Source organism: Cetorhinus maximus, chromosome 12 (assembly GCF_964194155.1).
Source record: "Cetorhinus maximus chromosome 12, sCetMax3.hap1.1, whole genome shotgun sequence".
NCBI classification, from domain to species: Eukaryota; Metazoa; Chordata; class Chondrichthyes; order Lamniformes; family Cetorhinidae; genus Cetorhinus; species Cetorhinus maximus.
In genome coordinates, this window is record NC_135890.1 from 60,130,485 (window position 1) to 60,158,123 (window position 27,639).

The following is a 27,639-nucleotide window of genomic DNA, read 5'->3' on the forward strand; positions in this document are numbered from 1 at the left end:
TGGTGTGCCAGTACCTGAACTACGCACATCTGCTGACATTTCACAGTCAATAATGGTCACTTGAGACCACCACCCATGAAATTATAGCCACTGTAAAAGGAATTAATGACACCAAGGAGTAATGTAAAGAAATAAGCGAGGGCAAAAAAGCGGTCACTATTAGCAGAAAATTCTGAAAAGATTCAACAAAGCTAAATTTCAAAATGAGCAAAATCCAACCCCAGTATTCTATATCTATTAGCATTAGACAAAGAAAAACATCAGGCATTTTATAACTTTCCCGTCACCTGAATCAATAGCCAAAGAAACATAGGCCTTAGTGGAGAACAAAAAGGTCAGAAGTTCTAAATAGGATACTGCATATTTATTATCCAATGGACCCCACTTACTAAAATTGAAAGATGCAAATGAAAGATAGTGACCAGGATTTAATAGAGGTGATGGCCCCACCCATCAGCTGGAAAGTCAGGGGTGAACCCACCTCCACTGGCCCCAGGGCTAAGAGCACCCAGCCAATCAGAAGGTCAGGAGCTCTTTAGTCCCAGCAGCACAACCAGGACTGCAGTCAGTCCCTGGACTAAACTAGTGTTAGGCACCAGAGAAGCAGTTAAGTGGGGCAGGCCCAATGGGGCCAGTCAGGCAGGTAGTGTAAAATTCCAACCATTATAATGAATCTTCAAAATATCAGAAATATTGAAAATTGTGATGCCAGTAATAACTCATTCACTTTAAGTGGTTAACAGTGTAACAATCAGAAGCCTAAGCTCTTGAATCTGTGAATTTGCTGGGAGAAACCCATGCACTGCTTTTATCTTATGGAGAAACTACAACAGATGTACGTGACATACATTTTACAATTTATAAGCAGTGTAACATCGCTTATTTGAAGTCATTTAGTAATGTGTGAAGCACTGTCTAATGCTACAGTGCCAGCATACAGCATGGCAACACAGCAATAAAAAATACAGCATTAAAGCAAATTGAAGTATTTACAAATCATGTGCATTATTTAAAGGGCTTAAATAAAGGTGCTTGCAAAATATTTAATGTCATGTTGGCAAAGAGCAGGATGGCATGAACTAAAAGGACATATAGCATCTTACTATCTTAGGAACTCAAAGCACTTTGTAAAATCACCTTTGAAGTACATTGACTATTATAACCTGTAACTTCCAAGGCAACCATGAGATAAATAAACATGTTGACCTATTTTGATACTGGTTGAGAGGAGAAAGATGTTCAGGATATCAAAAGAACTACCCGTTCTTCTACTAGTATCAGTATTAGATCATTAACATCAACAATAATTTCAGCATCCTCTCCCTATTCAAGACTTTCCTATCAGATGTCAAACCAGGCCACCTTAGTAAGACTGAGTCAACTGTCACAAAATGTTAACTCTTTCTCTCTCCACAGATGCTGCCAGACCTGAGTTCCAGCACTTTGATTTTATTTTAGATTTCCAGAATCTGCACTATTTTGCTTTTATGCCCTAAAATAATATTCTGTTAGAATGTGACTGATCCTCTTTATCCTCTGCTGCCCTTGATGAAGTTACCACCTTACATTCAAGTGCATTTCCTTCATTTTTAAGACACAGTTCTACTGGTCACCCTATGGTATTACATTGCTTCTACTGATAACTTCTCCTAGGACTGTACATTAACCTCTGATGTCCTTCACAGCTTCATCCTTGGTCCCTCCTTTTCACCATTTATACACTGGCCCCAAGTGACATCATCAGGTATGACACCGCTCAGTCCTACCTCTGAACCATCTGTTGACCTTCAAGCAGTTACTTTCTGCAACTGTCTTTCTAATATCTACATCTGTGCAAGCCAAAACTTCAATCAGCAAAACTAAAGTTTATCCCAACATCTACATGCCACTACCCTCACCTGTCATCAATCTCCCTGACTGCCACCTCACTCTATGCTTAAGAGATTTGTAATCCTATCATACCAGTAAGCTCAAGCTCAGCTTCCATCCTTACATCCAATCTAAACACTGCAAAGTTGCCTCCTTAGAAACACATCTCAAATCCAACCCCATCACTCCCCATCCACAGCTCATCACTCAAGGCACAGTGCTGTCCTCACCAGTGTCTTTGATTCTACCATCCAAATTGGGTCTCAAACATATACTAAGTTCTCACCCTCACAAAGGGTTGGAACCCTCCTCACCAATCTCATCTAGATATCTATGCCAAAGGATCAGGACTCTTAGCTCATCATCAAATAGTTCCCCAGAGTCTCCTCAACCTACCTCAACCATGTTCTCCAGTTGGACAATCCCATGCACTCTCCTAATTCCTCAGCCATTAGCTTATACCTCATTCACAACTCCTTCACCACTAGCAGCAAATCCCTCAGCAAACGTCTGCCCTCTCTAATTCCTTAACACCCTTTACTTTTAAAAAAAAGAGGGGTTTTAAGGAGAATGTTGAGTGTGTTTTTGCCCTGTCTTTTTTCCCTTTCCTGCACACTTTGCCCACCGTCCTATAAAGAGCACTGAGAACACTTGTCTCTAGGTGAGGAGTATTACAGAAATTATTGAAATAATTCTCCAACTGTCTGAAGTTTTAGATATTAAGGGGAGCAGAAATGGAAGATAGGGAGAAACTTATCCCGCTGGCTGAAGAGTCTAGGACTGGAGAGACACTCTAAAAATTAGAAGAACCACCTTTCAGGAGTGAAATTAGAAAACACTTCTACACAAAGTTTGGAACACTCTTCCATAAACGCCAAATGTTGCGAAATCAGTTGTTAATTTTAAATTTGAGGTTAATAGATTTTGTTAACCAAAGGTATTAAGGGATATGGGCAAAGTCAGGGTATAATTTTAAAATGAGTTGCGTAACTGGGGCCCAATGTCGGTCACTGAGCACAAGAATGATGGGTGAATGGGACATGATATGAATCGGCAGAGTTTTGGATGTCCTCAAGTTTACAGAACGCATAGTGTGGCAGCCCAGCCAAGAGTGCATTAGAGATAACAAAGGCATGAATAAAGGTTTCAGCAATAGATGAGCTGAGGGAGGGGCAGAGTCTGACAATGTTATAAAGGTGGAAACAGGCAGTCTTATTGAATATGCGGTTGCAAGCTCATCTCAGGGTCAAGTATGATACCAAGGTCATACATAAATGAGAAATAGAATGGGCCAAGGATAGACCTTTGGGGGACACCAATGTAACTGTGTAGGAACAGGAAGAGAACCCATTGCAGGCAATTCTCTGGCTATGATTAAATAGATAAGAATAGAACCAGGTGAATGCATTTCCACCAAGCTAGATCATGTTGGCGAGGCGCGAGAGATGGTTGATGGTGTCGAAAGCTGCAGTTAGGTGAAGGAGGTCAAAGAAGGATAATTTACTTCTATCACAGTCACATAGGGGGTCATTTGTGACTTTGACAAGAGCCCTTTCAGTACAGATAGCAGGGCTGGAAAACTGGGAGAAAGCAGGGAGAAAGTCAAACATGGAGTTCCAGGAAAGATGTGCATGGATTTGGGAGATGATAGCATGTTCAAGGACTTTGCAAAATTAAGGTAACTTGCAAGAACAGCGGGCTGCGGATTGGTTTTTTATTGAGGAGAAAGGTGGTGACGGCAGATCTGAAGTAGAGGAGGACAGTACCCAAGCAGCTAACATGGGAACAATGAGGGAAGTTGGATCGTTAGCAGTTAGTGGGAACAGGGTTGAGGGTAAAGATGGGTCCCATGGGAGAGCTGAGCTTGGAGAAATTGAGCTTACTTAGTTTCTGGTCAATATTAACCCCCAGGATGTGGATAGTGGGGGATTTAGCAATGATATTCAATGGCATTGCATTAGGAGATGGTCAGATTCTCTCTTGTTGGAGATGGTATTTGCCTGCCATTTATGTGGCACAAACAAGTGAGAGGGACAACATGGGTATGGAAATCAGGCAACAAGGACTGTGATATAATTGAAGAAATTAGCATAGAAAGGGAGGAGGTTCTAAATGGTCTGGCAGGCTTAAAAGTAGATAAATCTCCAGGCCCAGGTGAAATGTATCCCAGGCTGTTGAGTTAAAGCAAGGGAGGAGATAGCAGGGGCGCTGGCAATAATTTTCAATGCCTCTCTGGCCACAGGAGAGGTGTCAGGGTACTGGAGGGCAGCCAGTGTGGTACCATTATTCAAGAAGGGAGGAAGGGATAAACCAGGGAACGACAGGCCAGTCAGTCTAACCTCAGTGGTGGGGAAACTATTGGAAGCAATTCTGAGGGACAGAATTAATCTACACTTGGAGGCAGATTAATCAAGGACAGTCAGCATGGTTTTGTTAAGGGGAGGTCATGTCTGACCAATTTGATTGAATTTTTCGAAGAGGTGACCAGATGTGTAGATGAGGGCAATGCATTTGACGTAGTCTACTTGGACTTCAGCAAGGCTTTTGATAAGGTCCTGCATGGCAGACTGATAACAAAGGTAAAAGCCCATGGGATCCAAAGAAAATTTGGCAAATTGGATCCAGAATTGGCTGAGTGGCAAGAAGCAGAGGGTGATGGTCGAGGGGTGTTTTTGTGACCGGATGCCCGTCTCCAGTGGGGTTCCACAGGGATCAGTGTTGGGTCCCTTGCTGTTTGTGGTATATATAAACGATTTAGACTTGAATGTAGGAGGGGTAATCAGTAAGTTCGCGGATGACACAAAAATTGGTGGGATGGTAAATCGTGAGGAGCATATAGACTGGCTTGTCAGATGGGCTGATTAGTGGCAAATGGAATTTAATCCGGATAAGTGTGAGGTGATGCACTTGGGCAGGACAAACAAGGCACGGGAATACACGATGAATGGTAAGACCCTGGGAAATATTGAGGATCAGAGGGACCTTGGCGTGCATGTCCACCGGTCCCTTAAGGTAGCGAGGCAGGTAGATAAGGTGGTTAAAAAGGCATATGGGATACTTGCCTTTATTAGCCGAGGCACAGAATATAAGAGCAGGGAGGTTATGCTGGAACTGTATAAAACACTGGTTAGGCCACAGCTGGAGTATTGCATGCAGTTTTGGAATCCGCATTATAGGGAGGGTGTGATTGCACTAGAGAGAGTGCAGAGGAGATTTACCAGGATGTTGCCTGGGCTGGAGAGTTTTAGTTATGAGGAAAGATTGGATAGACCGGGGTTATTTTCCCTGGAGCAGAGGAGATTAAGGGGGGACATGATTAAGGTGTATAAAATTAAGAGGGACTTAGATAGGCTAGACAGGAAGGAACTTTTTCCCTTGGTGGAAGGATCAATAGCCAGGGGGGCATAGATTTAAGGTAAAGGGCAGGAGGTTTAGAGGGGACGTGAGGGAGAATTCTTTCACCCAGAGGGTGGTGGGAATCTGGAATCACTGCCTGAAAGGGTGGTAGAGACAGATACCCTCATAACATTTAAGAAGTATTTGGATGTGCACTTGCAATGCCATGGCATACAAGGCTATGGGCCTAGCGCTGGAAAATGGGATTAGAATAATTCAGTACTTGTTTGAGTGGTGCAGACTCGATGAGCCGAAGGGCCTTTTTCTGTACTATAGACCTCTATGACTCTAAATGTTACTTGCCACTTATCAGCCCAAGCCTGGATGTTGTCCAGGTATTGTTGCACATGGACATGCACTGCTCTAGTATCTGACGAGTCGCAAACAGTATTGAACATTGTGCATTTCCTGAAAGTATAATAATTTTCATAATATTTTTCTGGTTTAACATGAAGTAGATTTATGGGGGTAAGTATAGTTGGGCCTTTGTGCGATTTAATTATGTTTGGAATCAACAGACTGCAAAGTTAACTTACCCAAAAGAAGCCAGGTGTTTGACATGCTAATGAGTAAACATGGATACTGGCTTAGCATGCAAGGTGTGAAGGGAATTTACATTTTTAAATAAACGTAGGGATATTTGAATTTCAAAGGGAGGCCAGTCTGTTTACAACTAGCCAGATAAGCAAGGCTAAGGAAATGTGTTTATTTTTCCCCAAAGGTTACTGACAATAGATAGTGACAACATGAAGGTTTTTATATTATGAGGGAGATACAGTTTCAGAGATGCATGGAACAATAACATATACATATTAAAAAGAGAGAAACATATATAAAGAATAATGAAAGGCTGTGTGTCAGGAGAAGGCCATGTAAGATCTAACAGGAGTGTGTGAAATAGTCTTAATGAAGCCTCCAGCATGTCTGCTGTCATGCGAAACTGGAGCTGGAGAAAAGCCATTTGGAATTCCACTGTCCAGGGTATTGTGTTAACTCGCTGAGTTTTTTAAAATCTAAAATCTATTTTGGACAGTTACCTTAAAAGGGAGTGTAACTGGAGATCAGATTAATTTGGACTTTTAGGAGTTATATAGTAGTAATTGTGGTCTTATGATTGTGCTTGAAATCTTTTAAAATCTTTAAAGGTCTTGGCAGACTTGTTACTTCTGAATTCAGTGCATGCACCTTGTAATAAATACAAATTGCAAAACCGTTGTGATAGCGCGACCAAGTTTCCCTCGTGGATTAGGTCCGCTTGGCACACATCAACTGCCACATCATAACAATGCAATCATCAGCCATCATCCTCACTTCAGGCCTTATGTTGGTGGTTGGGGGGGCACACATCCTCAGAACTACAGCTGGGATGTTGTCAGGACCCGTGTCCGGTTCTTTTATTCAGCTATTCCTGCTATCTCATGGCGTGAAGATAGAGAGGGAACAGGCAAAAAACTACTGGAGACCTTGGAAGGAGGCCAAAATAGATCATCCACTCAGCACCTCTGGCTGAAGATGGTTGCAAACACTTCAGCCTTCTCTTTTGCACTGACAGGCTGGGCGCTCTCTTCATGGAGATAGAGATGTTGTGGACCCCCGTCCTCCTCTGGTTGATTGTTTTATTGTCCACCACCATTCACGACTGGGTGTAGCAGGACTGCAGGGCTTAAGCTCTGATCCATTGATTGTGGGATCGCTTAACATGCTGCTTCTGCTGTTTAGCATGCATACCCCCCCGTATTGCAGCTTCACAAGGTTGGCACGTCTTTTAAATAAGCCTAATGTTGCTCTTGTATACTCTCATACTCCTTCTTGAACCAGAGCTGGCTTATGAGGGATATGCCAGGCCATGAAGTTACAGATTGTGATTGAATACAATTCTGCTGCTGCTGAAAGCCCAGAGAATGGATGCCCAGCTTTGAGCTGCTAGATCTGTTCTAAATCTCTCTTATTGAGTACAGCAGGTGCATGACACAATACGATGGAGCGTATCCTCAGTATAAAAATTTGGTCTCCACAGGGACTGTGCGGTCACTCCTACCAATACTGTCATGGGCAGTTGGTAATGCAACAGATAGATTGGGGAGGATGATGTCAACTCGGTCTTTCTCTCATATTGGTTCACTCACCACCTGTCTGTTGGATATGTCCTTCAGGACTCAGCCAGCTCGGTCAGCAATAGTGCTTCTAAGCCACTCTTGGTGATGGACATGGAAATCCCCCACCCAGAGTACATTCGGTGCCCTCGCAACGCTCTGTGTTTCTTTAGGATGTTAAGCGATCCCACAATCAATGGATCAGAGCTTAAGCTCTGCAGTCCTGCTACACCCAGTCGTGAATGGTGGTGGACAATAAAACAATCAACCAAAACGGAGGAGCACAGATTCATCAGCTGAGGACAGTAGAGATAATCAGCAAGAGGTTTCCTTACCTGTGTTTGAACTGATGCCATGAGAAATCATGGGGCCCATAGTCATTATTGAGCGCTTCCGGGGCCATTCCCAAGAATGCCACTGTGCCGCCATCTCTGGTGGCTCCGTCCTTCCGGTGGAAAAGGACATACCAGGGATGGTGATGGAGGAGTGTGGGACTTTAGCTTTAAGGTATGGTATGGAAGGCAGTTGCTGGGCTAGTCTGTGCAGAGCTCTCCCAACTTTGGTACAAGTCCCCAGAGACTAATGGGGAAGGCTGTGCTGGGTTGTCTGGGCAATTGTGTGCCTTTCTTTGTTTCTGGTGCCAAGGTCAATGACAGGTGGTCCACCTGAGTTATTCTTTTGCAATTTTTTTTGTAGTGGTTTAATACAACTGACTGGCTCACTAGGTCTTTTCAGAGGTCAGTTATAAGTCAATCATGTTGCTGGGGGTCTAGAGTCACACGCAGACCAGAATGAGTAATGTGACAGATTTCCTTCCATAAAAGGACATGAGTAAACTTGATAGTTTTATTCCAAATTTATTAAGGTTAACTTTCCCTGGCTCCCATGGTGGGATAAGGACGCATGTCCCCAAGGCATTAGTCCAGGCCTCTGGATTACTGGTCCAGTCACACTTCAACTACACTGCCATCACCAGCTAGGTACACGAATCACAAAGTTGATATGCAAGTACAACAAACAATTGGGAAGGCAAGTTCTATGCTAGCTTTTATATTACAGGTATTGAAATACAAGAGTGGAGGAGTCTTGTTCCATCTGCATATTGCCTTGGTGAGACCACAAGTGGAATACTGTGTCAAGAAAACAAGAAATTGTAATATTTTTCTTCTGGTAGTAACCCTGGCATATTTTCTTATGTACTGGAAGTCAGGGTGTAATTACATTAAGAGTTAGAGTGACTGCAAGGGTCTAAAGCCAACAGCGGTTTTGATATGTTAATGAACCAAGAGGAACTTCAATCAGAGTTTTACATAAAGCAATAACAGGAATAGTTTTAAATTGAAACTAAAACAGAAAATGCTGGAAAAACTCAATAGGTCTAACACCACTTGTGGAGAAAAAAAGTTAACGTTTCGAGTCCTTATGACTCTTCTTCAGAGTCATAAGGGCTCGAAACCTTAACTCTGTGTTTTTCTCTCTCCACAGGTGTTGTTAGACCTGCTGAATTTTTCCAGCATTTTCTGTTTTTGTTTCCAATTTCCAGCATCCGCAGTATTTTGCTTTTATCTTAGTTTTGAATTGAGTTGTTTTAGTTCAAAGTGCAATATATGCAGGTTGTAAAAAGATGTGAGGAAGTGAGGTAAAGATAGGGTAAGTTTGGTTTTACAAGTATAAGAGCCAAAGTAAAGAACAATTTAATCAATTCCGGGAAGGAAGCATTTCTGAAGAGACCGGTAGAGAAAGAGAGATCAAAGGGAAGGAATGTATTTAATGAAATATTGAAGCCTCTATGAGGAGGTAGCTACTTTGATCTCCCAGAAGACAGCAGGGTAGCTGGTCAGTGTGAACAAAGCCAGACTGAAAGAATCAATTGCTGCCAGCCTCAGAGGTCACCCCAAGGAAAAACCATTATGATAAAAATTACTGGACCTCTGTAGATTTTAAAATCTGTAAGGATAGTTGCTGAACAGAAAAAGAAAAGGTTAGCTCTGGGGGTAGTTAAGATTTGTGGAACTGTTTTTAAAAGTGCTTTTTAACTATGTGAAGCCATTCTTAAATTTGAATGTAATTGTGTTTTATTTTTTCCTTTATTCTTTTAATAAATGTTTACTTTACTATAAAATCATCACAAGTAGTCAGGGAAATCATTTCCTGATTTCAGAACCACTCATCGTACTATACAAATTGCTAAAACTGTTTTGGCAGCTGTTTCAAGTTTCATCCTGGAATTTGAGCAGCTCGTCATTTACCATCTGCCATGCCACAACAACTGAGTACCGATCTGATCTCCTTGCCCAAGAAAAGACATTCTTGCATTAGGGGGAGAGCAATGAAGGTTCACTAGACTGATTCCTGGACTGAGGGATTGCTCTATGGAGGAGAAACTAAGTAGACCAGGCCTAAATTCTACGGAGTCATAGAAGAATAAGAAGTGATCTGATTAAAATGTAAAATTCTAAAGGCATCTGGCAGAGTAGATGCTGGGAAGATGTCCTTGGAGTCCAGAAGTAAAGGGGGAAGGGGTGGTTACAGTTCCTGAATAAAAAAATCTTAACTCAAAAGTTTTTCTGAATCTTTGGAATTCCCTATTGCTGAGATCTCTGGCTGCTCAGTCGTTGAATATATTTAAGTGAGAGGTCAGCAGATTTTTGAATTCTTAGGGAATTAGGGATATGGGGATAATTTTAGAGAATGTAACAGGAGTAGATGATCAGACATCATTTCATTGAATGGCAGACCAGGTTCCTGGGGTTGAATGATCTACTCCTGCTCCTATTTCAGATATTCACATATTGCCATATTTGAAGACTACCATATGATTTGCCCCACCAAAGTCAGCAGTAAAACAAATCTATAATCAACAGGGACAACTTGCAATTATGCAAGTGGGGGTGGTATGCAAAATGTTAGAGTCAGAAGAATGGAATGGTCATGGGGAACATACGGTTGGCAGAGATTGTGGAGATAGTGTCGTCATCATCAGTATTGTTCGATCTACATATGATGATACACATTCAGCAAATTAAGTCTCTTGGGGATGGGGCAGCTTCATAAAGTGTACTTTTGCTTATGCCTGAAGAGAAACAGCTGTGAGAGGCAGGTTCTGCCACAAGTGGCACTTATGAAATGGTTATCAGGTGTCGTTGTGGGCTGTTGCTTTCAGTGTTGGCTCCTATTGCCAAGCTGTTGCAGCCACTGATCGCCGTGGTGGTGCACGCCAACCCACAGGTGATGTCGTTTTCCTCCATCTTTTGGATAGTGTCTCCCGGGTGCAAAAATTGATGATTAGGGCTTTCCTGTCACACTTGCAAGCATCCTTAAAGCAGAGCTCTCGACGTCCTACTAGTCTTCCAACTCTGCTACCTCACCATACAGAAAATCCTTGGGTATGCAACTGTCTTCCATCCTGCGAACATGCCCAAGCCAGCATGGGACAAAGAAATGTAACAAGAAGGATGACGATTTTAAATGTGGTACTTAGCTGACAAAGTGCACATGCTTCTGTGGACTAGGATTCTATGGTCATGCTCAATAACATCCACAATGCTGCAGCACAAAAGGGTGGATTAATCCTTTCCATTACTGAAAGATCAGATTGCTTGTCTAACATCCATTCCTGAATGAGTCGTAAGTTATAGCTTCTTCTAGTTCAACATTGGGAAGACTCAAGCCATCAGCAGCAATATGGATGGCGAGTGTGCAGGACAGGAGGAGGATAGTAACATTTTACAAATTGACACTTACAGGCTGCAGGAAAGTAGGCCAAGAAATAGAATTTTGGACTGGCTATCTTTGGGATTTATTACGGTTTCAGCAAGAGAAGGGACACAGCCAGGCAATATTGCAGAAATAAAAGCAAGTAATTTTTATGGTAGGCAGCATTTGAGGTCAGAAACCAAGATCAAGGTCAAATAGGCTGTCATAGCTGTAAACTATCTGGTCAGCCTGGAATGTGTAGGGAAAGGAATAGGTGGGAAAAGGGCAGTGCTTGTGGTACAAGTTAAAGATGATGGCTTGAGTCTTCCCAGTCTTGAGGCTTGATCTGGAAGAAGCTACAACTTACAACTCAACTCATCCAGGAATGGACGTCAGACAAGCAATCTGACCTTTCAGTAATGAAAGGGATTAATCCACCCATATGTGCTGCAGTAGAGTGGATTTTATTGAACATGACCACAGAATCCTAGTCCACAGAAGCATGTGCACTTTAAGGTCACGGGGCAGAAGTATGCAAAAGCAAATAAAAATACCAACATCCAAGATGAATTTCCAAACATTTTCAATTCAATGCTCCAGACAAATTCCATACAGTACATCCTTTAATATTTATAGAATGTGCAGCTGATTGATACTGAATGGTAACATCAGGTTTCCACGTACTTCACTCCCATCCACTGTCAAGGGATTCATTGGTTCAATTTTTTAAGAGAGAATTACATTTCTGAGACAAATGTATCATGGAACACACAACTAAGCCAACAGCTGCAGACCAAAAACAAAGTATTATTCTGTACCAAAGTGCCAAACCACCAAGAACAGCAGGATAAGGTTTTTGATTTGCGCATTAAAGCGACAAGACCACACAACAGCGAATTAATATCACACTGGGCCAACTTCAAGACTCTGCTGCATGTTGTCCTCAAATACTCATGGCAAGTTCCTGGCCTGATATTCAACTTGACAACAGGAACTTAACAAAGGGGGTGGGGGAATAGTGCACATAAGCAGTCATTTTAACAGCTGACAACAAATGTGAAAGGAGAAATTTTTAAAAGTCATAGACTACAGACTGAAAATTGTTGATATCAAAAGCCTATAAATTTATTAAAATTTTTCAGGCTGCCTAAGATTACTTAAATTAAGGTAAAATAAATTTGAAAGCAAAAAAAAAGTCTATAGCCTGAAGGTGAAATTAGAGTCTAAATCAAGCTAATGGTTGCTGAAGTGGAATTGAGGGGTGCATGAGAGCAGCACCTGTTTGGAACTCTCGACTGAAGAAGCGCAGTACAACTGCCAGGATGGGTTGTAAGGGTACTGACGAGGCAAGATTGCACAATAATCCCATCAACCAGATGATGAAACATACGTGCTACAATTTGATGCCAACCCATTCTACATTTACAAATGGCTCTCTACAGCTCTTTCACAGCTCATCATTCATACTCATACTGCAGCAAGGCATACATTCAAAATACAACCCTGGGTGATGTAGCACATCATATCTACATGATGTACAGTCACTTAATGATACTCAAAATGGCCCAAACAGTTGCCATCAGTGACTACTCAAGATTGGGGGATACAACAATGGCTATCCTTACTGTACTCTTCAATGGAAGAGACATGAAAATGCTGCCCTGTGCTGACTCATCCATCAGCTCCTCATTTGATACATGGGCAGGCAGCACACCAGCTAATAGTGCAGATGATTTCTATGTTGGTTTTGAAAGATGTAGGAACAAAATGCAGGGGGATATGACTTAGACTGATATTGGCTGTGCTTTCCCGAAGGTATAAATTGGCTGTAGGTATATTTACAAACAGTGACTGATATTGGTCTTGTCTCTATGCCAGCGTAAAGTCAATGCCTTTTCTACCCAGTCAGTGCTAAGAAGGAATGTCAGAGCCTTCAAGTTGGGGTTAGTAGTTAACTAACAATTGCAGGCAGTATGACCTGTTGCCTGCTGATCTGTCTGCCATTCCTTCTTTTGTGCACTGTGTAATGCAGCTGAAGCACTTCTGAAGAATCCTGTAATTAATTTTGACTTGATTTGCTGACTGCTACAGAACTTCAATGTCTTGTAGGTTTGAGATCTTGGAAAAGTTTGCATCACAAGAGCTTCTTTTCACATCTATTTTCTCAACTCTTCCTATTCAAGACTTGAAAATGGCTTAAATTCAGTGAATAATCAGAATGATTATTTAACTTCCACGTAAACATATTTTTGCAGAGAAAATATTCCCAAGACAATTTTGTAACTCTTTTTATGTTTAACTAAAAGATTCACTGGCCTTCAAAGAACAGAACATAGCAACTGATGCGACAACCACCTTAAATCACGCCTATATTCTGGACCACATAACATTAATAAAATAGAATATTACTACCAATAAGCAGCATAAACCATTCCCACTGCTATCACAATTCAAGGGTGGATAAAGTAGGAAAGAGTTTTTTCTCTCTTTAGGAGTTATGACGGTATTTGTGCCACTTCTCCTGAAGGCACATGCTGAGGTTCATTTGCAATTTCAGCACAACAGCAGCTTTCTGGTGTCTCACCTAATGAGCCATTTTTCACTTATTAGTCTGGAAACCATCTGTCAGCAATCTTTTTGACCATTGGGTGGCCAAAATGTTCTCTGCATCCAAAGTTCACACAAATGTATTTGTAGCAAAAGCGACATTATCAGAGATGCTTTGTTCATTTACCTTCCCTTGATACCAGGCTATGTATATATAATCCATAATCCAGCAATGACTGAAGATCAAATCTGCATATTTCCTGATCCACATAGTTCAGTGCATCAAAGTGAAGAGTTAGCGACTGAACTTTTTGGGTAGGGAGCTGGGGATGGTGGTGGGGCGTGGCGGGGGGAGGATAGCCAAATGCCATTTCTGATGAATACACTCTGGACATCATGGTAAAGAACTGTCTACGTAGCTCTGCTAAAAGAACAGTGAATTACATCACAACAGCTATCCTTAGTATAAGCATTGAAAACACTCAAGGATCGACAGTAGCAGTAGTCAGTAAACAGTCCAGGGCTCTACACCAAACCACATTTCAAAATTGAGCAAATCATTGCAGTCAACATTTCCCCGAATCTCCATTTCCCCCTTGGCCGAGGGAAACATTCATCTCAGTGGAATATATTATGCCAGTGAGAAGTGGCACAATTAATAAATCTAGAATTAAAAGCTAGTCTGAGTAATGGTGATCATTAGTGACGACCATTGTTGATTGTCGTAAAAACCCATCTGGCTCACTAACATCCTTGCAGCATCGGTGGAGAGGAGCACAGTTGACGTTTCGAGTCCGCATGACTCTTCAACAGAACCATTCTGTTCTGTTGAAGAATCATGCGGACTCGAAACGTCAACTGTGCTCCTCTCCACCGATGCTGCCAGGCCTGCTGAGTTTTTCCAGGTATTTTTGTTTTTATTTTTGTTTTGGATTTCCAGCATCCACAGTTCTTTGCTTTTGTCACTAACATTCTTATCTGGTCTGGCCTACATGTGATTCCAAGACCCACAGCAATGTGTCTGACTCTTAAATTCCCTCTGAAATGGTCTGGCAAGCCACTCAGATGTACAAAATTGCTATAAAGAATGAAAAGAACGAAGGAACAAAACCAGATGGACCACTCAGCATCGACCTAGGCACCGGAAACAACAGCAAACCCAACCCTGAAAAGTCCTCCTTGCTAACATCTAGGGGTTTATGCCATAAATGGAAGAGCTGGCCTAAAGACTAGTGAAGCAACAGCCTGACATAGTCATACTCACCAAATCATAACTTACAGAATGTCCCAGGCACCACTAGCACCATCCCTGGAAAAGTCCTGTCCTACCAGCAGGACAGACCCACCAAAGGTGGTGGCACAGTGGTATACAGTTGGGAGGGAGCTGCCCTGGGAGTCCTCAATATTAACTCCAGACCCCATAAAAAGTCTCATGGCATCGAGTCAAACATAAGCAAGGAAACCTGAAACAAAAACAGCTAGAAAAACTCAGCAGGTATGCCAGCATCTGTGGAGAGGAAGACAGAGTTAACGTTTCAAGTCCATATGGCTCTTCATCAGAACTGTCTGATGAAGAGTCACACGGACTCGAAATGTTAACTCTGTTTTCCTCTCCACAGATGCTGTCAGACCTGCTGAGTCTTTCCAGCTATTTTTGTTTTAGTTTCAGATTTCCAGCATCCGCAGTATTTTGCTTTTATCTTAGGCAAGGAAACCTCCTGCTGATCACCACCTAGCGCAACTGCATCCCCCCCAGCTGATGATAAGCACACCTCCATGTTGAACACCAATTGGAAGAAGCAGAGAGTGGCAAGTAACATTTGCGCCACACAAGTGCCAGGCAATGACCATCTTCAACAAGAGAGAATCTAACCATTACCCCTTGACATTCAATGGCATTGTTGAATCCCCCACTATCAACATCATGGGGACTTACCATCACTGAACTGGACCAGCCATATAAATACTGTGGCTACAAGAACAGTTCAGCGGCTGGTAATTCTGCAGCGAGTCACTCACCTCCTGACTCCCCAAAGACCGTCCACCATCTACAAGACACAAGTCAGGAGTGTGAAGGAATACTCTCCACTTGATGGAGATTTACTCATCCAGGCAACACTCAAGAAGCTCAACAGCATCCAGGACAAAGCAACCTGCTTGATTAGCATCTCATCCACCACCTTGAACATTCACTCCCCTCCACTGCCAATGCACAGTGGCTGCAGTGTGTACCATGCAGGGGAACTCAGAGAGCATGAGGGAACCGGGGGCTCAGAACGAATGCAAGGGGAGACAGGAGCAGTAGTAAAGTTTATAGGGAGCAGTAGGGTTTATAAATTAAAATAAATAAATATAACTAAATAAAAATAACTAAAACTTTAAAATAAATAATAAAATAATTAAAATAAATACCTAAAACATATATCTGTGTAATTAAGAAACGTATAACTTTTAGTTGCAGTAGGTACAAGTTTTTCATAAGCACAGTAAATTATAGTATATGTAGCAATTATTCCAAGATAATTTAGAAAGTAATGAAATGAACTAAATAACATAAGTAACAATGGCAGGAGAGGTTTTATGTTGCAGCTGTGGAATGTGGGATTATTTGGACACCAAAGCGATCCAGGACACCTGCAGAAAATGTAAGCAGCTAGAGGAATTCTGGATCAGGATTATTGATCTGGAAGCCAAACTGCAAGACATGGTACAACATAAGGGAGCGGGAGAAACACCTGGACACTTAGTTCCAGAAGACGGTCACACCTCTTAGAATAGGGTCGTCTGTTTTGGTCAATCATGAGGGACAGGAGGATGTGACCATGAGTGAGGGACCAAGCAGACAGTAGGGGAGAAGCCTCAGACTTTACAATTGTCAAACAGGTACAAGGTGCTTGGGATCAAGTTTGAGTAGATGTAGTAAATCAAGGGGTAGACTCGAGGCAGGAGAGCATAATAGTAATATGGGAAATGAGGATCAGAGAATGGCAGGAAGGGACAGAGAGAAAGAATTCACCAACAGTCAAGACTATATGTTACAAAGACAACAAAAAAAACAAAACTAAAGGCTCTGTATCTGAATGCACGTAGCATTGATAACAAAGTAACTGAATTGACAACATACATTGAAGTAAATAAATATGGTCCAACAGCAATTACGGAGACATGGCTGCAGGATGACAAGGATAGGGTCCTGAATATTATGGGGTATATGACCTTCAAGAAAAATAGGGAGCTAGGTGGGGGGGTAGCACTTTAAATCAAGGATGGCATTGGTGCAATAGTTAGAGATGACCTTGGTTCAGGACATCAGGATGTAAAATCGGTTTGGATGGAGATGAGGAATAGTAGAGGAAAGTCGTCACTATTGGGAGTGGTCTACAGGCCCCAAACCAAAATGTAGGACAAGTGTACGAGAAATATTGAGTGCTTGTGAAAAAGGGATGGCAATAATCATGGGTGATTTTAATCTACATATAAACTGGAAAAATCAGATTGGTCGTGGTAGCCTGGATGAGGAGTTCATAGAATGCTTTTGAGAGTTTCTTAGAAGAGCATGTTCTGGAACCAACCAGAGTGCAGGTTATATTAGGCCTGGCATTGTGTAATGTGACAGGATTTATTAATGACCTCAGAGTGAAGGCACCCCTAGATAGCAACAACTACAACATGATTGAATTTTACATCCAGTTTGAAAGGGAGAAGAGTGGGTGTAAGACTAGTATTTTAAACTTAAATAAGGGCAACTATGTGGGCATGAAAGCTGAGCTAACTGAAGTGAACTAGGATACTAGATTGGAGGATAGATCAATAGGGAAGCAGTGGCAGATATTTAGAGGGGTATTTCAAGGTATTCAGAATAAGTACATTCCTACTATAAAGAAAAATTCTAGGGGGCGGACCCACCATCCATGGTTAACTAAGGAAGTTAAGGAAAGCATCAAACTTAGGGAAAAAACATAAAACCACACAAAGATGAGACACTGGTCGGATGATTGCTATTCTTTATATTCTGAGCACAGACTAAAAGGTTAACCAGGAGAGAAAGCGAGCTAGAAATGTAAAAACGGATAGCAAGCGTGCATTGGTCCTCCAGAGAGTGACAATGGGGAGTTAATAGTAGATAGTAAGGAAATGACGAATGAAATGAACAAATATTTTGTTTATGCCTTCACTATGGAGGACACAAAAAACATTCCAATAATAGCTGTAAACCCAGCAGTGAAAGGGAGAGAGGAACTTGGTGAAATTACAGTCACTAGGGGAGTGGTACTGGGCAAACTGATGGAGCTGCAGGCTGATAAGTCTCAGGGTCCTGATGGACTTCATCCTAAGGTCTTAAAAATGAGGTGGCTAATGAAGTGGCTAATGAGGTGGCGTTAACATTCCCTAGATTCTGGAAAGGTTCCATCAGACTGGAAAGTAGCAAATATAACCCCTCTATTCAAGAAGGCAGGGAGGAAGAAAACAGGAAAGTATAGGCCAGCTATCTTGACATCTGTCATGGGGAAGGTGTCAGAATCAATTATTAAGGAGGTTATAACTGGGCACTTGGAAAAACTCAAAATCGGGAAGAGTCAGCATGGTTTTGTGAAAGGGAAACCATGTTTAACCAATTTATTGAAGTTCTTTGAAGGAGTAACATGTGCTGTGGATAAAGGGGAACCTGTAGACATACTATACTCGGATTTCCAGAAGGCAATTGGTAAGGTGCCACATCAAAGGTTATTGTGGAAAATAAAGGCTCATGGAGTAGGGCGTAAAATATTAGCATGGATAGAAGATTGGCATGCTGGTAGAATAGAGTGAGTGTGTGTAAATGGGTCTTTTTCTGATTGAAAGGATGTGATTAGCGGAGTCCCGCAGAGGTCTGTGCTGGTGCCTCAGCTTTTTATTATGTTAATTAATTTATATTAATGTCTTAGGTGAGGGGAGCGAAGGCATGATAGCTAAACTTACAGATGACATAAAGATAGGTAGGATAGTAGGCTGTGAAGAGGACCTAAGGAAGTTGCAGGCAGATATAGGTAGGTTGAGTGAGTGGGCGAAAATCTGGCAAATGGAGTGTAATGTGGGAAAATGTAAAGTTGTTCAGTATGGCAGGAAGAATAAAAAAAGCATAGTATTATTTAAATAGAGAAAGACTGCAGAATTGCGGGGTGCAGAAAGATCTAGGTGTTCTGGTGCATGAGTCACAAAAAGTTAGTATGCAGGTACAGTAAGTAATTAAGAAGGCTAATGGAATGCTATCCTTTATAACGAGAGGAATTGAACATTAAAGTAAGGATGTTATGCTTCAGTTTTTATAGGGCATTGGTGAGATCACATCTTGAATACTGTGTGCACTTTTAGTCTCTTTTTTTATTATTCATTCATGGGATGTGGGCTTCGCTGGCTGGGCCCATCCCTAGTTGCCCTTGAGAAGATGGTGGTGAGCTGCCTTCTTGAACCGCTGCAGTCCATGTGGTGTAGGTACACACACAGTGCTGTTAGGAAGGATGTAAATGCAGTGGAGGCGGTTCAGGGGAGGTTTACTAAATTGATACCTGGAATGAGTGGGCTGTTTAATAAAGAAAGGTTAAATAGACTGGACTTGTCTCCACTGGAGCTTAGAAGACTAAGGGGTGACTTGATTGAAGTATATAAGAACCATGAACAGTATTGACAAGGTGGACTTGGAAAGGATGTTTCCTCTTGTGGGGAAGTCCAAAAATTGTCTCAATGAATTGGAAAACTGTCTATGCCACTATTATTTAAGAAGGGTAGGAGAGATAAACTAGGAAATTATACACCCATTAATCTAACATCAGTTGTTGGGAAGTTACTAGAATCCGTTATTAGGAACAAATATGAGCTGATCAGAGAGCGCCAACAAAGATTTGTAAAGGATAAGTCAAGTCTAATGACTCTATTTGAATATTTTTGAGCAGGTAACTAACATGGTGGATAAGGGGTTATCTGCAGGATGTTACTTATAGAGACATCCTGAAGGTTTTTGACAAGGTTCCACATTAGACAGACACTTAATAAAAATGAGCATGCATGCAATTGGAGGCAACTTATTGGCTTGAGGGTAGGAAACATGCAATCGGGATAATGGGTACCTATTCAAATTGGCAGGATATGAATGGTGGAGTCCCCCCAGAGATCTATACTGGGGCCTCAGTTTTTCACTGCATTTATCAATGACTCCATGAAGCAATAGAGAGCTGTCTATTCACATTTTCTGATTTCACAAAGTGACTAAGTGGCACAGCAAGTTGTGTAACTGGGAGCAGAGAGTGGCAAAGGGACATTGATAGACTGAGTAAGTAATCAAAACTGTGGCAAAGAGAGTTCAATGTTGGAAAGTATGAGATCATCCACTTTGTACCTAAGGGAGATTGATCAAGAGTATTTTTTGTAAAAGGCCAAGAGGGCTGCAATACAAAGGGGCAGAAGTTGGCTATAGCTGTATAGCTCCGGTTAGACCCATCTGAAGCACTGTATTCAGTTCTGGGCACTGCACCAAAGGAAGGATATATTGGCCTCAGGGGAAGGGTAGCACAGATTCATCAGAACGATACCAGGGCTACATCGACTAAGCTTGCATACCCAAGGGTGATCTAATTGAGGTATTTAAGATGACTAAAGAATTTGACAGTTTCTCTCAGTCTACCTGACTTGCCCAGGTGAAGGAGTCAGAAAAGAGGGCGTAATGTTAAAGTTAGAGCTAAGTTATTCTGGTGTGATGCCGGAAAACACTTTGACACACAAAGGGTAGTGGAAATATGGAACTCACTCTCCCAAAAATAAGTTGGGGCTGGGGATCAATTGAAAATTGCAACAATGCTGTTGTTAGATTTTTGTTAGGGAAGAGTATTGAAGGTCACAGAGCCAAGGTGGATAGATTGAATTCAGGTCCAGATCAGCTCCTATCTAACTGAATGGTGGAACAGCTTGAAGGGCGGAATGGTCTACTCCTGTTCCGATATGCCAAAGAAGGAGCCTAGGGTGAGCAATAATCTTGGTCAAAAAGATGGATATTGAAGGATGGTCTTAAAAGAGAGTGAACGGAGAGGCAGGGCAGTGAAATTGAGGACAGAAGCATATTTTCAGGAGAGGTGAGCATGAATTTGAGAGGTGACAACACCTTCAAGGGCTTGAGAGAAAAGAGAAGCTTGAATAAGATACTCATTTGCAAGGACAGAAGGGTCGAGAGACAGCTTTTCAAAATGGGATGGTGGATGAAGCCGACCATTTTCAAAGAGCAAGGGACAATACCGGAGCACAGGGAAACATACGCAAGGGATACATAAGGGAATTTGAAGGGGCAGTGGAGAAGAAAGAGGCGGGAGCAAAGCTACAGGAGTTGCAAGCATAATGGTTAGAGAGATGGGGTGTCTTGGGGTTGAGGGCAAGTTTGGCTTGGAGGCCAGGAGTAACAGGAGAAGCAGCAAAGTCAGCTGAATGGGTAGTCTCTAAGATGGGTCATAAAAAAAGCCCAGGAGCTCAACACCTGTGTTGGAAGCAAGAAGAGGGGCCAGGGAAGATGAGTTTAAAGAACATGGCTGGTAGCACAAGTAGTAGTTATGGGTTTATCTAGGATGATCACACAGTAGTGGGTGATTTAACAGAAAAGATAAGAGTTCCGATAGTGCTCAATGCAATCCAATCTGACTAAACTAGCGGGCCAGATAGCTTCTAATTGTACACAATTAGACTTAAGGGACTGAAGAGGGACAGGAGAGAAGCCAGGACGGGAGAGTAAAGATTTTTACTCAAAACAGGTCTTCAGAGAAAATTATAAATGCAGAAGAGTGGTTTAGCAACTAACATCCTATACAAGTGTTATGATGAATGGAGGGTCGAAAGCTATTTGAAATTTTTAAACAGTAGCTGTAAGTGAATTGGTTGAAGACATTTTCTTCCAGGGGTAGGTGTAGAAAGGGAATAGGGTAATGTAAATTGTGAGGGATACAAGAAAGTGGTCGAAGATGGTCCTGTCCCTAGGGATCAGGGAAATAATAGGTCATGGGAAATGACACAGTTGAGAGCTAACATGAGTTGTAAAGTTAGATCATAGATTTAAAAAAAGAGCAATATTAAAAAAGAGTATGGGAAACAAAAAAAAAGAGTATGAGAAGAATAGACTGGCAAAGACTTGCTTGGTCACATCAGCTTTTTTCTGTGCTGTAACATTCAATGATTCTAGGTGAAGCTGAAACAGGATACACAGAGATATGCAACAAGAGAAGAGGGGCTGAACAAGAATATATGTGGTGAAGACTTAAGGGAGGAAGTGAAAAACAAAAAGTAGATCGATCCGGACAGTAGCAAAGGGGTGGGCAGAGAAAAAATTAAGCCAAAAGGCAGGGAGATTGTGAAATAGAGCTTGAGCGAGTAAACAAAAAGGAATGAGAGAGAAAAGAGAGAGATATTTGGCACAAATGGAAGAACACGCAAGAGAAAAAAAAAGACTTTTCTCAGACCACTGACTGTCACCCAACAGAGTATTCCCAAATGTCAGATTAAAAAATATGTATAATTATTGGTTAGATTCTACCATTAAAAGGAGAACCTAGAGACAGTGGCTAGAGTTTGAAGAGCTAGGGGCCGAGTCTGTGGGTTCAGAGCATTCCAAAGAAAACTGAAGTATGACATAATAACAAAAGTGATTGGTTGGTGAACATTTTCTCTTATCCAAACTAGGGAATTTTAATCGAGGTAAATATAACATTAATCAAAATAAGAAAAAGAATCTTCCGAAACACGGGTAATTTATTAATAAGGTTTTATTATTCGTGGCAAGAATTACTAGCAATAGTAAAGCTTATTACTAGTTGTAGGGTTTATTAATTATAAATTAAGAAAAATTAAATTAACACGTAATAAAGATGGCAGGGCAGGTGATGCAGTTGCAGTAAGTGGGTAACCTCCAGATTATTACCTGAGGCAGGAGCAAATTGCCATAGAGTAAATAAGATTAGAGAGATGAATGCACGGCTCAAAGACTGGTGTGGGAGAAATGGGTTTGGATTCGTGGGGCACTGGCATCAGGACTGGGGCAAGTGGGAGCCGTACCCTTGAAACGGTCTTCACCTGAACAATGCTGGGGCCAGAGTTCTGGCAAATCATTATAACTAGGACAGTGGTGAGAGCTTTAAACTAAACAGTGGGGGACAGGAATCAAGTGAGGGGAGATGTGGTAAATTAAAGGGAAATGACAAGGTAATATAGCAGGGTAGCGATTTGGGTAATGATAACAAAAAGAACAGAACATGCAAACTGAAGAGTGCACCAGCAGATAAGGCTGCAATAAGATTGCAAAAATAGTAAAAAGATAGAGTTAAAGGCATGTACCATTTGTAAAAAAAAATGGATGAATTGTTAACACAAAAAAATCAATATGTATGACCCGATAAGAGACATGGTTGCATAGTGACCAATGATGGGTTCTGAAATTAAAGGATATATGACATTTCTGAAAGACAGGAAGCTAGGGAAAGGTGGTGGGTAGCTCTGTTAATTAAGGATGACAGTCGTGAGAGACGACCTTTACTCGAAAGAGCAAGATGTAGAATCAGTTTGGGTAGAGATAAGAAATAGGAAAGATAAGAGGTCACATGTGGTAGTTGCCTATAGGCCCTCTAACATAGTTACACTGTAGGAGAGTATACAGGAAGTAGTAAATGGGGCATGCAAGAAAGGAAGATACTGCAATAATCATGGGTGACAGAGTCCGAGTATATTTCATAGTATAGTATAGTTCATAGAGTATATTTGAGTATATATCATAGAGTATAGTTCATAGAGTATATTTGGGACAACTCTTAGAGCTGTACATTCAAGCCCCAACCAGGAAGCAGGCTGTTCCAGACCTGGTAATGTGCAATGATACAGGATTAATCAATAACCTCAGAGTTAAGAAGCCTCTAGACAAAGCTATCATAACATGATAGAATTTCACATCATTTTAAAAGTGAGAAGCGTGGGTCTAAGAATAGCATTTAAACATAAATTAGGTTAATAAAGGGGTATGAAAGCATAGTTAGCTAAAGTGAACTGGTAAATTAGGTTAAAAACTAACAGTGGAGATGCAATGGCAGACTTTAAAGGAGATATTAAACAACTCTCAGCAAAGATTTATTCCAGTGAGAAAGAAAGCCTCTCTGAGAAGGATGCATCATCTTTGGCTAAAAAAGGAAGTCTGAGGATAGTATCAAATTGAAAGAAACACTGTACAATTCCGCTAAGATTAGTGGCAGGTCAGAAGGTTGGACAGATTTTAAGAACCAGCAAAGAATTACCAAAAAAATAAAGGAGGGAGAAATTAGAATATGAGAGAAAGCTAGCTAGAAATATAGTAACAGATAACAAGAGTTTCTACAAGTATTTAAAAAGGACAAAAGAGTAACCAAAGTGAGCATTGATCCTCCAGTGCAGGCTTGTCCAACCTTCTCACAATTGGGGGCGGGGGGCACATTTCAAATTTTTTCTCACTCAAGGGGCCGATGAGCAAATTTCGGAAAGATAAGGGTTGGCACAACCTTGAACATGAATTTAAAAGAAAAGGCTGAGGTATGAAAAGAAACAACTTGCTGAGCAAAAAAAAATCAAAGCAATAAATTGATCACTTTTAAAATGAGTAATAAATAAACAAACATGACTTTTAGAGTGTGATAGGGTAGGATCATGTGTGTCTGGCTCAGTCCCAGTCTCAGGGTGCTCTCACTCACTTCACCCTCACCCACTGAGAGTCTCAACCTTGGACTTAAGGAAGCAGGGATGAGGGCCATACCAGATGAATGTCAGGGTGACAGTGAGTAATTGTTTTATTGAGGACGATGGCAAAGATGGAGTGAAGGTGCTGAGTAGCTGCAGAAATGTTGTGGCAAATGGAGGGCCAAAGACTAGACAGCTGGGTTTTTGAAAGTGCAGTTGCAAGTGAATTGGGGTGGGTGGGGGGGGGCTAGTCTTTTCCCAAGGGAAAAATACTAAGGAAGTAGTGTTGGGTGTGGAAGGGGGATGTGGGCAGAGAGTGCTTTTTTAAATTCATTTATGGGATTTGGGCTTCGCTGGCTAGGCCAGCATTTATTGCCCATCCCGATTTGCCCTTGAGCACATGATAGAGAGCTTCCTTCTTGAACCGCTGCAGTCCCTGTGGTGTAGGTACACCCACAGTGCTGTTAGGGAGGGATTTCCAGGATTTTGACTCAGCGACAGCGAAAGAACGGTGATATATTTCCAAGTCAGGATGGTGAGCGGCTTAGAGGGGAATTTCCAGGTGGTGATGTTCCCATGTATCTATTGCCCTTGCCCTTCTAATGATAGCAGACGTGGGTTTGGAAGGTGCTGCCAAAGGAACTTTGGTGAGTTTCTGCTGCACATCCTGTAGATGGTATGCACTGCTGCTACTATTTGGTGGTGGAGGGCATGAATGCTTGTGGATGGGGTAGCAATCAAGCAGGCTGGTTTGTCTTGGATGTGTCAAGCTTCTTGAGTGTTGTTGGAGTTGTACTCATTCAGGCATGTGGAGAGTATTCCATCAAACTCCTGTCTTCAGTCTTGTAGATGGTGAACAGGCTTTGGGGAGTCAAGAGGTGAGTTACTCGCCACAGGATTCCTAGCTTCTGGCCTGCTCTTGTAGCACAGTATTTATATGGCTAGTCCAGTTCAGTTTCTGGTCAATGGTAACCCCCAGGATGCTGATAGCAGGGGATTCAGTGATGGTAATGCTAGTGAACATCAAGGGGCAGACGGAGATGGTCATTGCCTGGTACTTGTGTGGTGCGAATGTTACTTGCCACTTGTCAGCACAAGCCTGGATATTGTCCAGGTCTTGCTGCATTTGGACATGGACTGCTTCAGTATCTGAGAAGTTGCGAATGGTGCCGAACATTGTGCAATCATCATCGAACATCCCCACTTCTGACCTTATGATGGAAAGAAGATCATTGATGAAGCAGCTGAAGATGGTTATGCCTAAGACACTACCCTGAGGAACTCCTGCCATGATGTCCTTGAACTGAGATGATTGACCTCCAACAACCACAACCATCTTCCTTTGTGCTAGGTAAGACTCCAACCAGTGGAGGTTTTCCCCGATTCATATTGAGTCCAGTTTTGCTAGGGCTCCTTGATGCCACACTCGATCAAATGCTGCCCTGATGTCAAGGGTAGTTACTCTCACCTCACCTCTGGAGTTCAGCTCCTTTGTCCATGTTTGAACCAAGGCTGTAATGAGGTCAGAAGCTGAGTGACGCTGGCACATCACAAACTGAGCATCAGTGAGGTTATTGCTAAGCACGTACCATTTGATAGCACTGTTGATGACCCCTTCCATCACTTTACTGATGACAGAGAGGAGACTGATGGGGCAGTAATTGACCGGGTTGGGTCTGTCCTGCTTTTTGTTGTGTACAGGACTAACCTGGGCAATTTTCCACATTGCCGGGTAGATGCCAGTGTTGTAGCTGTACTGTAACAGCTTGGCTAGAGGCATGGCAAGTTCTGGAGCACAAGTCTTCAGTGCTTTTGCCAGAATATTGTCAGGGCCCATAGCCTTTGCAGTATACAGTACCTTCAGCTGTTTCTTACTATCACGTGGAGTGAATCAAATTGGCTGAAGACTGGCATCTGTGATGCTGGGGACCTCCGGAGGAGGCGGAGCTGAATCATCCACTCGGCACTACTGGCTGAAGATTGTTGCAAATGCTTCACCCTTACCTACAAGGATGTGATCTGAAATGGCTTTATGAGTGATTTATAGGATAGGAGTTGTGAGACCATGTGAGGTGACAAGGTCAAAGGGGTGGCCATGAATGAGAGTAGGGGAGTTCACATGGAGGGAGCGATTAAGGGAGGTTAAGGGGGCAGTAAACTCAGGAGACACACCATTATGCATTGGTCTGGTGGCTGAACTCACTGAGGATGAGAAGCTGTTCAGTGCAGAGGCTGAGGGAAGACAGGAGTTAAGATATCTTGGCAAGAAAAATTGTTTTTGTACTTCAGCATGTATTTCGGAGCAGGTTTCCATTTCCACACTGCAGTGCTTGGCAGTCAAACTCAACCTTTTAAACTGATTATGGTGACAACCCAGTAGTGGTTATGGTGGGAACCACAGATTGTGAATTAAATTCCCACCATGGCAGTTTATGAAACTGAATTCAATATTTTTCAATAATTTTGGACCAGCATCAACAAACAACCATATAAGCTGTCAGACTTAAACCTATTAGCTCCCACATCTAGAGACACACGAGGTGGAAAAAGCACCCCATTCTCTCCTAACCACAGCCAACATTCCAGCCTCTGTTCACCAGCTGGAGATCTCTACTGACAATCTAGCACCATTTCATCTTGGGTCACCCTCTTCTTCTTCATCCAGTAGGAGCCCACTGCATGTCCTGATGAGCAGGCCATGTTGATGAAAATCAGGTGACATGGCCAAGCCAGCTGAGCCATCTTTTGCAGATGATAATGAAATTAGAGGCTGTTCTGAGAATTTTCTTACTTCAGTGCTGGGTATAAATTCCTAAAATATAGGCCAAGAGTCTTTCAAGAACACTTGGTGTCAAAGGCATCCAGTTTCTTTTCTTGGTGGGTTTTCAGGTTCCAAGTTTCACAACCTTATAGGAGAGCTGCCAGTTTGTCATGAAAATCCAACTGGTACAATAATACCTTTCAAGGAGGTAAAGTTTCCATCCTTAAGCAGTTTATCCTTAATGATTCACTCAATGTGCTCACTGTGACTCAGGATAATAAGCATACATACTATGATAGCAATATCACCCACATCTCAGGAACAGTAATGTGTGTCTCCAACATATTTACCCAGTTTTACTTTGAGATCATCCAAGTCACTTGTTTCCATAATCTCCCTTAGTAAGCTATTGCAAAAGTGGCCACCTCAAGTAATGCTTTCTTACATTCTGCCTCAATCTACCCCTTTTTCAGTTTAAACACAAGGAGGAGCAGGGAAAGGCCACCTCCCAAATCCCAAAGCCTTCCCACCATATACAAAACATAAGTCATGAATGCGATGGAATGCTCTCCA

General features: G+C 42.0%; 1 protein-coding gene across 2 annotated transcripts in view; it reads right to left on the reverse strand.

Moving 5' to 3' along the window:
* The window catches only part of cdk17 (cyclin dependent kinase 17), a 225,545-nt gene that overhangs the window by 169,262 nt on the left and 28,644 nt on the right, over positions 1-27,639 (reverse strand). The gene's annotated exons all lie outside the window — the stretch shown is intronic.